Genomic DNA, 13,941 nt, shown 5'->3' with positions numbered 1-13,941 from the left:
ATCGTTTAGGTCAACAAGTCCCTGATCAGGTCTTGCCAAACTTAAATCAGAACTCACTGAATATAACATTGAGGTTTGGAAATTTCCTATAAAGTTCATATTAAATCCTAACTGGGGTTAGGTTCTGACAAAACGGCAAACGCTGTCGGAATTGGCCAAATTTTTACATTAGGAAATCCAAATGATTGCTCTGCTAGAGCAAATAATCGCAGTACCTCCACTAGATCAAGTAATAGTCTTTGAAATAGAAGGCTTTTATGCTGATGGAGCCATGAGAACTCATGGTACAATTGATGTTGGTCCCCAGAAACAGGGGATACAAAATATTCAATGGGGTAATCAAACAAATACTCCCAAACCCACAAAATCCTTAATGATAAGGCACACACCCACACAATTGTGAAGCCTAATGAATGGCGCCCAACAAGGCGGCGCAGTGGTTAGCACTGCAGCCTCACAGCTCCAGGGACCCGGGTTCGATTCAGGGCACTGCCTGTGTGGAGTTTGCAAGTTCTCCCTGTGTCTGCGTGGGTTTTCTCCGGGTGCTCCGGTTTCCTCCCACAAGCCAAAAGACTTGCAGGTTGGTAGGTAAATTGGCCATTATAAATTGTCACTAGTATAGGTAGGTGGTAGGGAAATATAGGGACAGATGGGGATGTTTGGTAGGAATATGGGATTAGTGTAGGATTAGTATGGATGGGTGGTTGATGGTCGGCACAGACTCGGTGGGCCGAAGGGCCTGTTTCAGTGCTGTATCTCTAATCTAAGGCAGGTGAAGCCATGGCTGAATCATAGGACCCAGAACAGCATGTGCTCCCGGGGGGCCATGGATTCTGGCTAAGGTAGCAAGCTCAAAACAAAATAAATGATCAGAATCTTTGAGAAAACTATAGACAACTTAGAATCCATTTTAATTGATGCAAACAGGCTGCAGCTCAAGCTTATGCCAATGCTGGAGCAACAGGACTTCTTGGACTAGTAGGCCAATCCCAGCAGCCACAGATAACACCCCTAGCCAGGTAAACCTAAGCTGTATATACACCATGTGTGGTAAACCTGGACACACCAATCAGAAAAGAAAACAACTGGATTCTAAACAAACTTGATAAGTTAGAAACCTGTTGCCAAGACTGGAATGCCCAACATCTAAGGCAACTCCTACAAATGATACCAATCTGGACTTAGTTCCCCCATTAAACCAGTGTAACAACTGGATTGAAATATACGGCCATGTTCTTGCGGCAACCTAGGGAGGGCACGTATTGGGGTCCATCAAGGACTCGCCAATACAGCCAAACTGAACAGTTAGTAGTAGTAACTTATAGGGACTAAACCAAATCAGGAGTACATCCCTATGAATCTCCTTTAATTAAATTCGCACCAGACAAATTCTTATAGACACTTATTTGGGTCCAAAAAATTGAACTAGTTTTCCCCCAAAGAAAGAAAACCAGCAGAGAATATTACCATCTTTCAGATGCCTATTTTTAATAATTATGGCTAAGTCATAAATATCCCAGCTATTATAAGGGTCTGGGAACTCTCTTCAATACGTATCTCTCCACTTAAAAAGAGACAGAGAGGGGGTTCTTTGTCGTTGTATTCAGAATGCTTCATGAGATGACTTATTAAATTTTATATATTTATTAAAGAATTTAACATGCAATACACTTTTACCTGGTTAAGTATATCACAGTATCAAGTATTACTAAGAGATGTAATACATAATCTTATATCTAACTTAGAATCCAAACGTTTAACCTTGCTAATGTTACAGCAAAATTATCTTAGAACATTCATCAACATTTAAAGCAAACTTTTACCTTAAATTCCCCGAGTAAACCATGGGGTGCGAAGTATTGTTTGAGGAATTCAATACTTCTGCTTTTCCTTCAAAACTTTTTATGTTTATACTGTTTCTAAGGTACCATATGACCTTTTGGCATATAGGTGTTACCTTAGTGTATGTGTTTTTCTTGCTTTCAAGATCCATATTTGGTAGTATCATTAACTAACATCTCCACTTAATGTTTTACTGGAATTCCCTTGCTCTTGAAGTTGTGAGCATTTATCTGGCCAAACTGTTTATAATTATGTTTACTTGACCCCTTGTTCCTATAAGTCCATTTTATTGTTTTATTATCCATAGTTGTGTTTTATGGTAGATTAAAACCTCTTTGTGGGTCAATCTGCCGACATTTACCAACACCATCAATTAATTAAATTTGTGGCTACCTTTTACTGATGACACACAGGATATTTCAAGGTGTGTGTTTATCTTCCAGGTCCCTGGCAACAGAAATTCTATTCTAACAGAGACCGTGAAATTTTTTAACTCTACCTTCCTAAAGGCGAATGTCAGAGAGTCTTGAAAAATTACCATTTATTCAATCTTTAATTCTGAGAGGTATAATATATCTAAATGCTACCTAATTAAGCCTATTATACCTATATTCCATCACAGTAGCTGCCTACAGATTGGGCAGAAGACTCACACGGGATAACTGGGATATTGTCCACAGTTGCCTAGCCAACCAATATCAAAGTACTACCCTCAGACTGGCCTGTGAGGGTGCTCTAAATGTTTATCTTGATATCCAACAGAAAAGGGATAACGTTGAATGCCTTATCCAACTAAATTACAACCCATTCAGCCTACACCAAACTAAACCATAATCAAACAAGAAACTAGAGATATAGATGCCCGAGAAGGTATCTCAGGTATTCAGAAACGAGGACCGCATAGGCCCAAGTCTCAGGCGCACTCCACCCAGACACAAAGCTTGTGGTTGTAGACCCCCAGGAGGACGTTCCAAAGATCTATGCTCCCAACATGCCGACAGCAAGAGAGATATCTCCCTGGAAACATGGGCTAGATATGGGGAAAAATCTCATGGGGAAGGCAGAGGACAGTAGATCCCTATGGGGACAAATTTTACACTGGCCAAGACAATCGAAGAGCTGGGATGACTGGAATAGGGATCAAAAAGATTCCCAGCAGGACTGACATCAACTCCAGCGGGAAGACCATCGAGATAATAAATGGTCCGACAGAACACTTTGTTCTGGAAAGAACGATACCCCCAGAAAGGAGGAACAAAAAATCAGTCAAAATGGTTAAAAGTAAGACCAAAAATAAAACTCAGGATTCTGAGGATTACAAATCTCAGGATTCAAGGCCTGGCATCCAGCCAGGGCCTCTTGAATTCCCTCTGCCTGAGCAACCTTGCCCACCAACTAACAAGTGGAACCCTGTTTAATACAGGACTGTAATGGACCCCAAAATTATAAAAACTAAGTGGGCATATTTGAGGAGTCCAGTTTATAAAATGCAATTAGGGCAAGACCCAAATAATTGAATTTTACAAAATACTTATTAACGTGCACAGAATCACAGCCATCCTAGAGGTAGGACTGGTCCCAAAATGCACCTGTTCTCTCATTATAGGACAACCAGACATAGAACGTTACCTTAAAATCTCAACCAGGCCTCCACAGACCAGGGTGACAGATAAAAATGCATTCAGACCCAACTGGATCAACCTTGCCTAGACTGGGAGAAAAAGACCTTCCAGAACAACTCATTAATAAATATTACCCTATCTACACCACCATCTAAATCAATGTGGCAAAGTAGACAAAAAATCCCACTCACTTGATGCAGACTGGCATAAGCCCAAAGAATGGTGGCCTATCCAGGATAACAAAGGGAAATTGGATCTCCCTGAAACCATCAAAGGACTAGAAGAACAAGGTATCCCAGTAAAAATGGGATCTAGAACCAATTCACCATTGTTTAGTGTTGCCAAACCAGATGGGAGGTTGAAATTAGTGGTCGATTATACAGCTTTAAATAAGGTGACTGCCTCACATAGTGCACAACAGCAGAATTCCACAGCCCTTCTCTCTGGAATCAAGAGGGAGAAATATAAATCTTGTATTGATCTAGCCAATGGCTTCTGGTCACACCCAATTGAAGAGACTGGCTAAAAACCACTATGACTATGAAGTGATTTATGACCTTAACCCCTTACAGGAGCTGGACCAAATCATGAGCACCTCTTTGCTAATCCCTCTCACATATGTTTAAACTGGACAGATTTCACAGATACTTGTTTGGGCCTGAAGAACTGGCCTAGCTCTCCCTCAAAGAAAGAAATCAGCAGAGAATATTACCATCTTTCAGATAGCCTATTTTTTAATAAGCATCAGCTAGGTCATAAATATCCCAGAAATTATAAGGGTCCGTCTCTTCAAAAATGTACCTCCCCATTTAAGGAGTGTACAGAGAGGAGTTCTTGCAGTTGTATCCAGAATAGTATGAGATGATTTACTAACTTATTTACAAATTTATTAAAGAATTGAACATGCAATACACTTTAAATGGTCAAGTATATCACAACATTCAAGATTACTAAAAGATGGAAAACATAATCTAATTTCTATAATAGAATCCAAAAAATTCAATCTCGGCGATGTTACAGCAGAATATCTTAGAATACCCATCAAAATTCATAGTAAACTGTTACCTTAAATTCCCCGAGTAAGCCTCCTGCCCAGCATGATAAACCCCCTTGATTAAGAGCAGAAGTATCTTGTCACACAGTTAGCTTCCTTTACAATGAGATGAGAAGCGTTGTTGAGGAATTCAATACTTTTAAGTTTTCGACTGTAAAGTTCTTCTGTTTATACTGTTTCTAATCTGATTAACATCTGTTATCGGGAAAATGTCAGAAGCTATTATTAAAGATGTTATAGCAGGGCACTTAGAAAAAATTCAAGGTAATCAGGCAGAGACAACATGCTTTTGTGAAAGGGAAATCATGTTTAACCAATTTATTGGGGTTCTTTGAAGAAGTAACATGTGCTGTAGGTAAAGGGGAACCAGTGGATCTACTGTACGTAGATTTCCAGAAGGCATTTGATAAGGTGCCACATCAAAAGTTATTGCCGAAAATAAAAGCTCATGGTGTAGGGGGTAACATTTTAGCATGGATAGAAGATTGGCTAGCTAACAGGAAACTGAGAGTAGGCATAAATAAATGGGTCATTTTCTGGTTGGCAAGATGTAACGAGTGGTGTGGCACAGGGATCAGTGCTGAGGCCTCAACTTTTTACAATTTATATAAATTACTTGGATGCAAGGACCGAAGGTATGGTTGCTAAATTTGCTGCTGACACAAAGATAGGTAGGAAAGTAAGTTGTGAAGAGGACATAAGGGGACTACAGAGGGATATCGATAGGTTAAGTGAGTGGGCAAAGATCTGGCATATGGAGTATAACGTGGGAAAGTGTGAAATTGTCCATTTTGGCAGGAAGAGTAAAAAAGAAGCATATTATCGAAATGGTGAGAGATTGCAGAACTCTGTGATGCAGAGTTGATCTGGGTGTCCCAGTGCATGAATCACAAAAGGTTAGTATGCAGGTTCAGCACGTATTTAGGAAAGCTAATAGAATGTTAACATTTATTGCGAGGGGAATTGAATACAAAAATAGGGAGGTTATGCTTCAGCTTCACAGGGCATTGGTGAGGCCATATCTGGAGTACTGTGTACAGTATTGGTCTCCTTATTTAAGGAAGGATGTAAATGTGTTGGAAGCAGTAACTGAAATGGGCAGGCTGTCTTATGAGGAAAGGTTGGACAGGCGAGGCTTGTATCTGTTGGAATTTAGAAGAGTAAGAGGCGACTTGATTGAAACATGTAAGATTCTGAGGGGTCTTGACAGGGTGGATGTGGAAAAGATATTCCCCCTGTTGGAGAATCTAGAACTAGGGGTCACTGTTGAAAAATAAGGGGTCACCCATTTAAGACAGAGATGAGGAGAAATTTTCTCGCTCAAAGTCGTGAGTCTTTGGAACTCTCTTCCTCAAAAGGCAGTGGAAGCAGAGTCTTTGACTTTCTAAATCAGAGGTAGATAGATTCTTGATAAGCAAGGGGGTGAAAAGTTATTGGGGACAGGCAGGAATGTGGAGTTGAGGTTAAATTCAGATCAGCCCTGATCTTATTGAATGGTGGAGCAGTATCGATGGGCCGAGTGGCCTACTCCTGCTCATAATTCATATATTTGTTTGTTCATAATTCCCCAAACATGAAGTTGTGAGCTTTCATCTGGTCAAAATGTTTGTAGTGTTTTATAGTAACATTATGATTTTGGTTTATTGGTTACTTATTTTCATAATTGTGTTTTATTCTTAAAATATTTTTTAACAAAGATCATTCAGTAACCTCTCTTTTCTTTCTCAGGCTCACATAACATCTGTTAATGGTTCTCTGGTACTATCCTGTACCACCTTCTTAAGACAACCTGTCTATGTTCTATATCATTATCAGCTCATCAGGATTATAGGTATTAGTGTGTGCCATGTACGATGTGTCTCAATTCCATTAGTTTATCAATATTTCCTAGATCTGTTTAGCCTAAAGATAAACTTTTTTTTCCACATTCCAATGTAGCAGGGATGTTGGGATGGATTTTTAGCTAAAAGGGAATCATGAGTTTTTAACCCTGCTGAAAACTGACAATTTATTCAATCTTTAATTGTTTGACATGAATCTTTATTTCTAAACTGTAATATATTAAGTGTATCTGAATTCTACTAATTATCTATATTCTTCCCTAATTATTCCGATTATATTTATATTTCATCACAGCTGGACTTGATGGGTTTCAGTACTGCTGGACCTGATGACCCCAGGGGTTTCAAAACAGCCCTGTTCTCTTATCCGCTCATGTCATTGATCTTTTAAAAGATCTGCCTATCATCAACTGTTGTGCGGGCAATTATATATGTATTTCACATGACGATCTCCAAGAGCACTTGAAAGCCATTGATAGTTTTTTATCCAGACTTGCCCCTGCTGGGTACCTAATCGACATCAAAAAGAGTCAACTAGTTAGGAAGTAGATTTTCTAGGGTTATGAATAACCAGAAACGGTAGAGAATTAACTCAATATTATAAAGAGAAATTGGCAACCATTCAATACCCTAAAACTCAAAAGCCTACAAGCATGTTATGGACTCATGAACTTTGCTCGAACTTTTACGCCAACCTTCGCCGAACTCTCAGCACCCCTGTATGCTAGAGTGGGCGAAGCGACAAAATGACCCTTCATATTTTCACAGGTGATTACTCAAAGCTGCAGCAATTATGCCAAGAGGTAAAAAAGGCCATAGATCCAGAACAAAGGGACTTCCAGATCCCCCTCAGCATTCACATCAGGGTGTCACCTAAAGTAGCAGTTGCTGTTTTTTACAATGAGAAAAAGCATTGTGCCCCTTCAGTTCCCTTCTTATAACTTCAATGTTGAAAGGAGCTACATTTTATTTTTAAAAGGGTCATGACTATAGTAGTCCAATGTCTTATTAAGGCAAGAAGCCTTCAAGGGGAACACCCCATTACCATCTATACTGAGACACTTGACTTGAGATTAGTACTGAAGGTGGCCGCTGATGAAAAAAGAGCCACCCAGATCCAATATGATAAATGGGCATCATTCTTGAATGATCCTACAGTCATTTTTAAATTCCTATCCCCGGACGTGGACTTCGAGCATCTTCTCATTATGGAGAATGATGATATGGAGGAGGGAGTCAAACAAGTGCCACTTACAGAATACCATCAAGTAACTTACTATGATGGGTCATCGATGGTGACTTTAAAAAATAAAGAGATATCCCAGCAATCCTCAGCTGGGATGGGGATAGTATTAGGGAATTTTTGAGATTCCAATCTTTTTATCCAGAAGAATTCCTGTCTATACCTCTTGACCATAAGATAGCACAGTATGTTGAAACAGCAGCACTACAGTATGCTTTAGAAAAGGCAGAGCCTATAAAACCCACATTAATCTGTACAGATAACGACTATTGTAAAAGAGGATACAACTAGAACCTGGTGTGCTGGGAACAAACAGGATTTACCAATCATAAGGATAAACCCATAAAACATAAATTGTTGGGGGAGGACAATCTCCATTTGAGAATGGAAAAACAAAATTGTCAGGTATTTCATGTAAACAGGCACACCACTGGGACAGTACACTCGAAGGGCAACAGTCTTGCAGACGATTAAGCAAAATGTTTGGTCTGCATGACACCCCCTTGAGGGGTCTGTCAAAATTAGTGTTATCACTAGAGCAGAAAAGAGAGCTAATCGGGATGAGCAACTGATTCAGCTATTAGACCCAACAAAAGAGAATCCACCAGGAATCCATCAAGGTACTTTTACTCTGAGATCCTTACTGGTATTGTACTAGTTAAGTTGCCCAAGGGAATCCATCCGAGAAATACCCCTGAGTCACACATGAGATCAACTTGTAAAAGAAGTTCACAAGGGTATAGGTCAAGCACATTGTGGTGCTGGAATAACATTCTGCAAATTGACTCCTGTATACTGGTGACCAGGCATGCTTAACGCGTGTAAAACATACATGGCTAATTGTGAGCTGCGCAATTTAACTAATAAGTCATCACCTATTAAGCGACCACCATTGGCTCCTGCAAAGCTGACTAAACCAATAGAAAAATTATTTATTGATTTCATTGGACCACTTTCCCCTATCATTGGGATGTAAACATGTTCTCATTTGTGTTGGTGGATGCACTTCCTTCTGTTGGCTGATACCCACAAAAACTGTTTTGGAAAACACATTTGTCAATGCTATTACTGACATCATTACTGTAGCTGGTGTAATATTACTTGTTGCTTTGGTATGTAACCTATTGTAAGATTCACAGGACTACAAGTAATGTCTAAAGAAAACATAGGATTTTCTTATAACTTAACTGGAACATATGTATATACACAAACAGTTACTGCATGAGCCACATCTAAACATACCTCACTCTGTTGGGTTACACCCACAGTTCCCTGATCATGTGTGACGCAACATCACTTCCTCTGGTCACCTTCACTTACAGCTCTTAAGGTGGCCGCACAACAGTTGGTGCACCCAAAGTCCTACACTCCGATCAAGGTGGAGCCTTTGTTTCCAATGTCTTCAAAGTCTATTGCGAGCAAAGTAGTATTGGGTTAGAGTACAGTAGATCTGGTCATCCACAAACCAGGAAGTAAAAAAGTTACTGATCAAACAGTTGAGAATCAGGGGAAGTAAGTGTACCACCATCATACCGGAAGTGCAGCTATCGCTTAATAATGTGCCCACATCTGCATCAGGAACGGTGTCCCCTAAAACTCCATATTATTTAATGTATATATGTAACCCATGGTTCTTTTATTGCCTCTATATTCTGTGACTCCTTGACCCAACAGCAACAGTTTGATCTTATGTATCTCATCTGTTATTTCTTGTTTTAAATCTATCAGAGGATAAGGGAGACAAATAGGCAAAAACAGTTAATCAACAGAGCATGGCAACTCCTAGCAGGAGAATGGGTTCAGGAAAACAAGTTCAAACAGAATCCTGGTTTAAGGCCCAGGTGGAAAAAACCTGTTCAAATACATTTCAGTTATTAATGAAAGGACTGCAGAAATACTCACTAATAAACAAAATGGCACGCAAACTCTTCAGATTGGCTACGGAGACAATTTTAAGAGTTGTCCTGAGGGATACTAGAATGGAAGAACAGTACAAGGTGCAGTCATACACTCACTTCCGAGACCCAGCTTGAGACATGAAATCAGAAGTGGCGATTATTGAATTACTGACAACAGCCAGCCAGGCAGTGTAACTGGCTCCTCAACACAATACTTGGCAATGCCTCAGAAACTGATTTCGCAAGAAACCAGAACCAAAACAAGTAAAGACTAATAAGTTACTCCAACAAAGGAAGAAAACACTCCAAGTGAAAATCACCCAAGCCTCTGGGCAAGGCTCATAAGAGGAAAAAGGAAACCAAAGTCTCTTGATAATGGAACAAACCCTCGACGGAGGAAAAGGCTAAGATACTGTTGTTTTACTTCAGCCTTACTTATCCTTCTACTTGTAGGATTAATTACTACCCTGGGGACTATAGTTAAATATAGAACCTTTATCCAAATTCAAGAAAAGTTTGATAACACCTCTCTCTCCATACACCAATCTGATGTTTATAGAGCAGTTGTACCGATAAATCAGTCTTTTATGGGATTCATCAAACTTCACCCAACGTCGCAAGAAACATTCTACATTGATGAACACTCACTCGCTCCAACAGTCTTCTCTGCTGCGAGCAGAATTTGTCCTCACGTTGGATCAATGGAACAGAGATCAAGATCACATCCTTAAGATTGTGTGAATTTCATTAAGCTCCAGAAATCGCTTGTCGTCACGGTTATTTGAACTATCCACCAAGAGCTCCTCTTCGCAGACAAGGGCATTAGAATCAATAGCCTTATGGCAGCTATTCACATGTCCCTTTTTAGGACTCTAGTCTAATCAGGTCTCTTGGTCATGGTATAGAGTTCTTTCCTCAATGACCTCAGACTCAATACCATCAGAGAAAAAGCCCTTGCTAAACTCACATCTCATGCCATACATCATAATATTAGCTCCCTTCCCACCAAGCGAACCATACTCATAGGTACTGTTTAGTTTAGAGATACAGCACTGAAACAGGCTCGTCGGCCCACCGGGTCTGTGCCCACCAACAACCACCCATTTATACTAACCCTACATTAATCCCATATTCCCTACCACATCCCCACCATTCTCCTACCACCTACCTATGTGGAAGTGAGCAGAAAGGCATGGCACTATGCTTAATGGGAAATATAGCCAAGGTAGAAATAGTAGCTTTGCTGAGCTTTGATTTTAAGTGGCAGAAACCACAATGAAATAGTTAAAAGTAAAGGCAGAGCGTGTGAGACTGTAAAGACTAGCCGACACTGGTAATTGCAAGGACATCTGTTCTTTATGGCCTGATTGTGTGACTCCCTGTGGTTTGGAACAAATGGACTCCTGTGAATCGAATGATGTCCATCCCTGTGTGAGTGATAAGGAGTGCTAGGCCCCTCTTATCTTCGTGAACTGCCACTACTTGTAGCTGCAGACTGCACGAAACACCCAGGAATGTACACCTAATAGAGATAGCAGGATGCTCCGCAATTACTTGTCACAAGGTAGAAACAGAACTCATGATCCATGTAGGGAGTGAGACCAGAATGGTTATTGATGATTCCTATGCTCTTGCTAATTAGCTTGCTTGTCCGCTTTGTTTTATCTTGCTGGTACAAAACAATATTTTATTAGTAACAAGTATGTATTGAGAATGGAATGTATTGTAACCTCAGTAACAGATGTACTGCATGTCACCACGTGGGTGAAGTCGAATTGTACCGCACTGATTGGTTAAACAAGGAGGTGTAGCATGAATCTTAATGTATAAACAGTAGTACCTGTATCACAAACTTCACTTACTCTGGTGGACCCGACAGACTCTGGGGTGGAGTCAGTGTCGTTGCATTAGAGTAAGTCAGCCGGCTAAATGCGCAAATAAAGTAATTGATTTTACCTACACATCCGACTCAGTATATTTACTGAACCAGACTGAAGGCAAAAAGAACTCAGATTTACACCTACACTAGGGGCAATTTACAATGGCCAATTTACCTATCAATCTGCAAGTCTTCGGCTATGGAAGGAAACCGGAGCACCCGGCAGAAACCCACGCGGTCACATGGAGAACTTGCAAACTCCATACAGACAGTACCCAGAACTGAACCCAGGTCGCTGGAGCTGTGAGGCTGCGGTGCTAACCACTGCGCCACTGTGTTTATTTAGCTAAATCTTTGAGACTAGACATCCTCCTTACAATCCTGTTGATAAAACAAATGGAGATGTATTCTCTTCTGAGGCAGCTCCTTGGGATCGATAATGACTTGCTTCCACTCCTGTTTGTTGGGTTTTGAGATGGCAGATAAGTCCAATGCGTGATCTGCAGACTCAGCCACATGAGGGGCTGGTGGTGCTTGAAGGGTCAGGTAGATGAGTAGTTTGGAGGTTTGTGAGCTCCCTCCAATGACTCAACTTCACATCCGCATGTTCCCAACCAAGTCCCTCGAGGTGTACGATGCCGTCCTGAATGAGCTTTCTCCATCTAGGATGGTCACGAGCCAGAGACTCCCACAAGCTGATGGAGATGTTTGATCTGTTCAGGGGACATCTCTGAAGCATTTCTACTGTCCTCCTGGGAGTCTCCTGCTGCAACCAAGTTCTGAGTTGAGCAGCTGCTTCAGGAGTCTGGTGATGCGAATGACATGTCCCACTCAGTGGTTTTGGGTGATTAACGCCCTGATGCTGGGCAGGTTGGCTTGGGAGAGGACACTGCTGTTGGACCATCTTTCTTGTCACCGGATTTGGAGGAATTTGCGGGGGTTCCTCTGGTCATACTTCTCCAGTGCTTTGAGGTGCCTGCTGTAGGTTGTCCAAAGCGTATAGGTTCACAAGAATCACTGCTGCCCAGTAAACCATGATCTTCGTCTCAGGTTTGAGGTCCTGATCCTCAAATACTCTCTTCCTCAGTTGGCCAAAGGCTGAGCTGGCACATTGGAGGCAATAATGAACCTCATCGTTTATGTCTTTCACAAGCAGTGGAAGATCCTTAATTTAGGCCTCATCATGACCTCCAGGATCATTCAGGGCCTTGGTAATGGCTCAGCACCTGTATGACTGAATGGCCCATCTATGCTTGGAGCCTAATTCCACTTTCAGTTCTATCTCCATGATATATGATTTCCTTCGTGCAGAGGAATGTACTAATCAGGGGTTCCCTGTAATAAATGCTTAAATTTCTTCCAATGTGGAAAAGGTTCTGATAAGGCAAACTGCCCTGTAACCTTTACACCAATTAGAATAGATTACTGCTGACATTTGGGGAATGGATACTTAGGCATAGGCAGTTGGATGATAACACCTTCTAAAGACGTCACCTGTTGTGGACACACTCTCCAATATGTTAAATCCTTTAGATCGAGGAATTCCTGTGCTGCTAAGATTACTTATGCATCTATTAGCAAACTTAGTGCAGTTCTTAGCCAGTTACAGAGCATGGGCCCTAGTTATGCCTGTCTTTTTGTGGGATATGTCAAAAAGTCCTTGTTCCAGTCCTACTCAGGCCCCCTCCCCCAACTCTTTTTCCGGTACATTGATGACCATATCGGAGCCGTTCCCTGCTCCTGCTCCGAACTGGAAAACTTTATCAACTTTGCTTCTCATTTCCACCCTTCTCTCACCTTTACCTGGTCCATCTCCAACACTTCCCTTCCCTTCCTCGGCTTCTCTGTCTCCATCTCTGGGGATAGGCTGTCTACTAATATTTATTATAAGCCCACTGACTCCCACAGCTACCTCGACTACACTTCTTCAAACCCTGCCTCCTGTAAGGACTCCATTCCATTCTCCCAGTTTCTCCGTCTCTGGCGCATCTGCTCTGATGATGCAACCTTCCATGACAGCACTTCTGATATGTCTTCCTTTTTCCTCAACTGAGGATTCCACCCCCACTGTGGTTGAAAGGGCCCTCAACCGTGTCCGGCACATTTCCCACACCTCTACCCTCACTCCTTCCCCTCCCTCCCAGAACCGTGACAGGGTTCCCCTTGTCCTCACTTTCCATCCCACCAGCCTCCACATCCAAAGGATCATCGTCCGCCATTTCCACCACCTCCAGCGTGATGGCACTACCAAACACATCTTCTTCTCCCTTCCCCTGTCAGCATTCCAAAGGGATCATTCCCTCCCGACACCCTGGTCCACTCCTCCATTACCCCCACCACCTCGCCCCTTCCCATGGCACTTTCCCCTGCAATCGCAGGAGGTGTAATACCTGCCCATTTACCTCCTCTCTCCTCACTATCCAAGGCCCCAAACACTCCTTTCAGGTGAAGCAGCGATTTACTTGTACTTCTTTCAATGTAGTATACTGTATTCGCTGCTCACAACGTGGTCTCCTCTACATTGGGGAGACCAAACGGAGACTGGGTGACCGCTTTGCGGAA

The 13,941-nt window shown here is 41.7% G+C and overlaps 1 protein-coding gene across 1 annotated transcript in view; it reads left to right on the top strand.

The window, feature by feature from the left end:
* The window catches only part of LOC137379735 (uncharacterized), a 102,606-nt gene that overhangs the window by 5,501 nt on the left and 83,164 nt on the right, over positions 1-13,941 (top strand). The gene's annotated exons all lie outside the window — the stretch shown is intronic.

The sequence above is a fragment of the Heterodontus francisci genome, chromosome 18 (genome assembly GCF_036365525.1).
Source record: "Heterodontus francisci isolate sHetFra1 chromosome 18, sHetFra1.hap1, whole genome shotgun sequence".
Taxonomy (NCBI): Eukaryota; Metazoa; Chordata; class Chondrichthyes; order Heterodontiformes; family Heterodontidae; genus Heterodontus; species Heterodontus francisci.
Note: the sequence above shows the minus strand (reverse complement) of the source record. Positions and strands in the feature narration are given on the sequence as shown.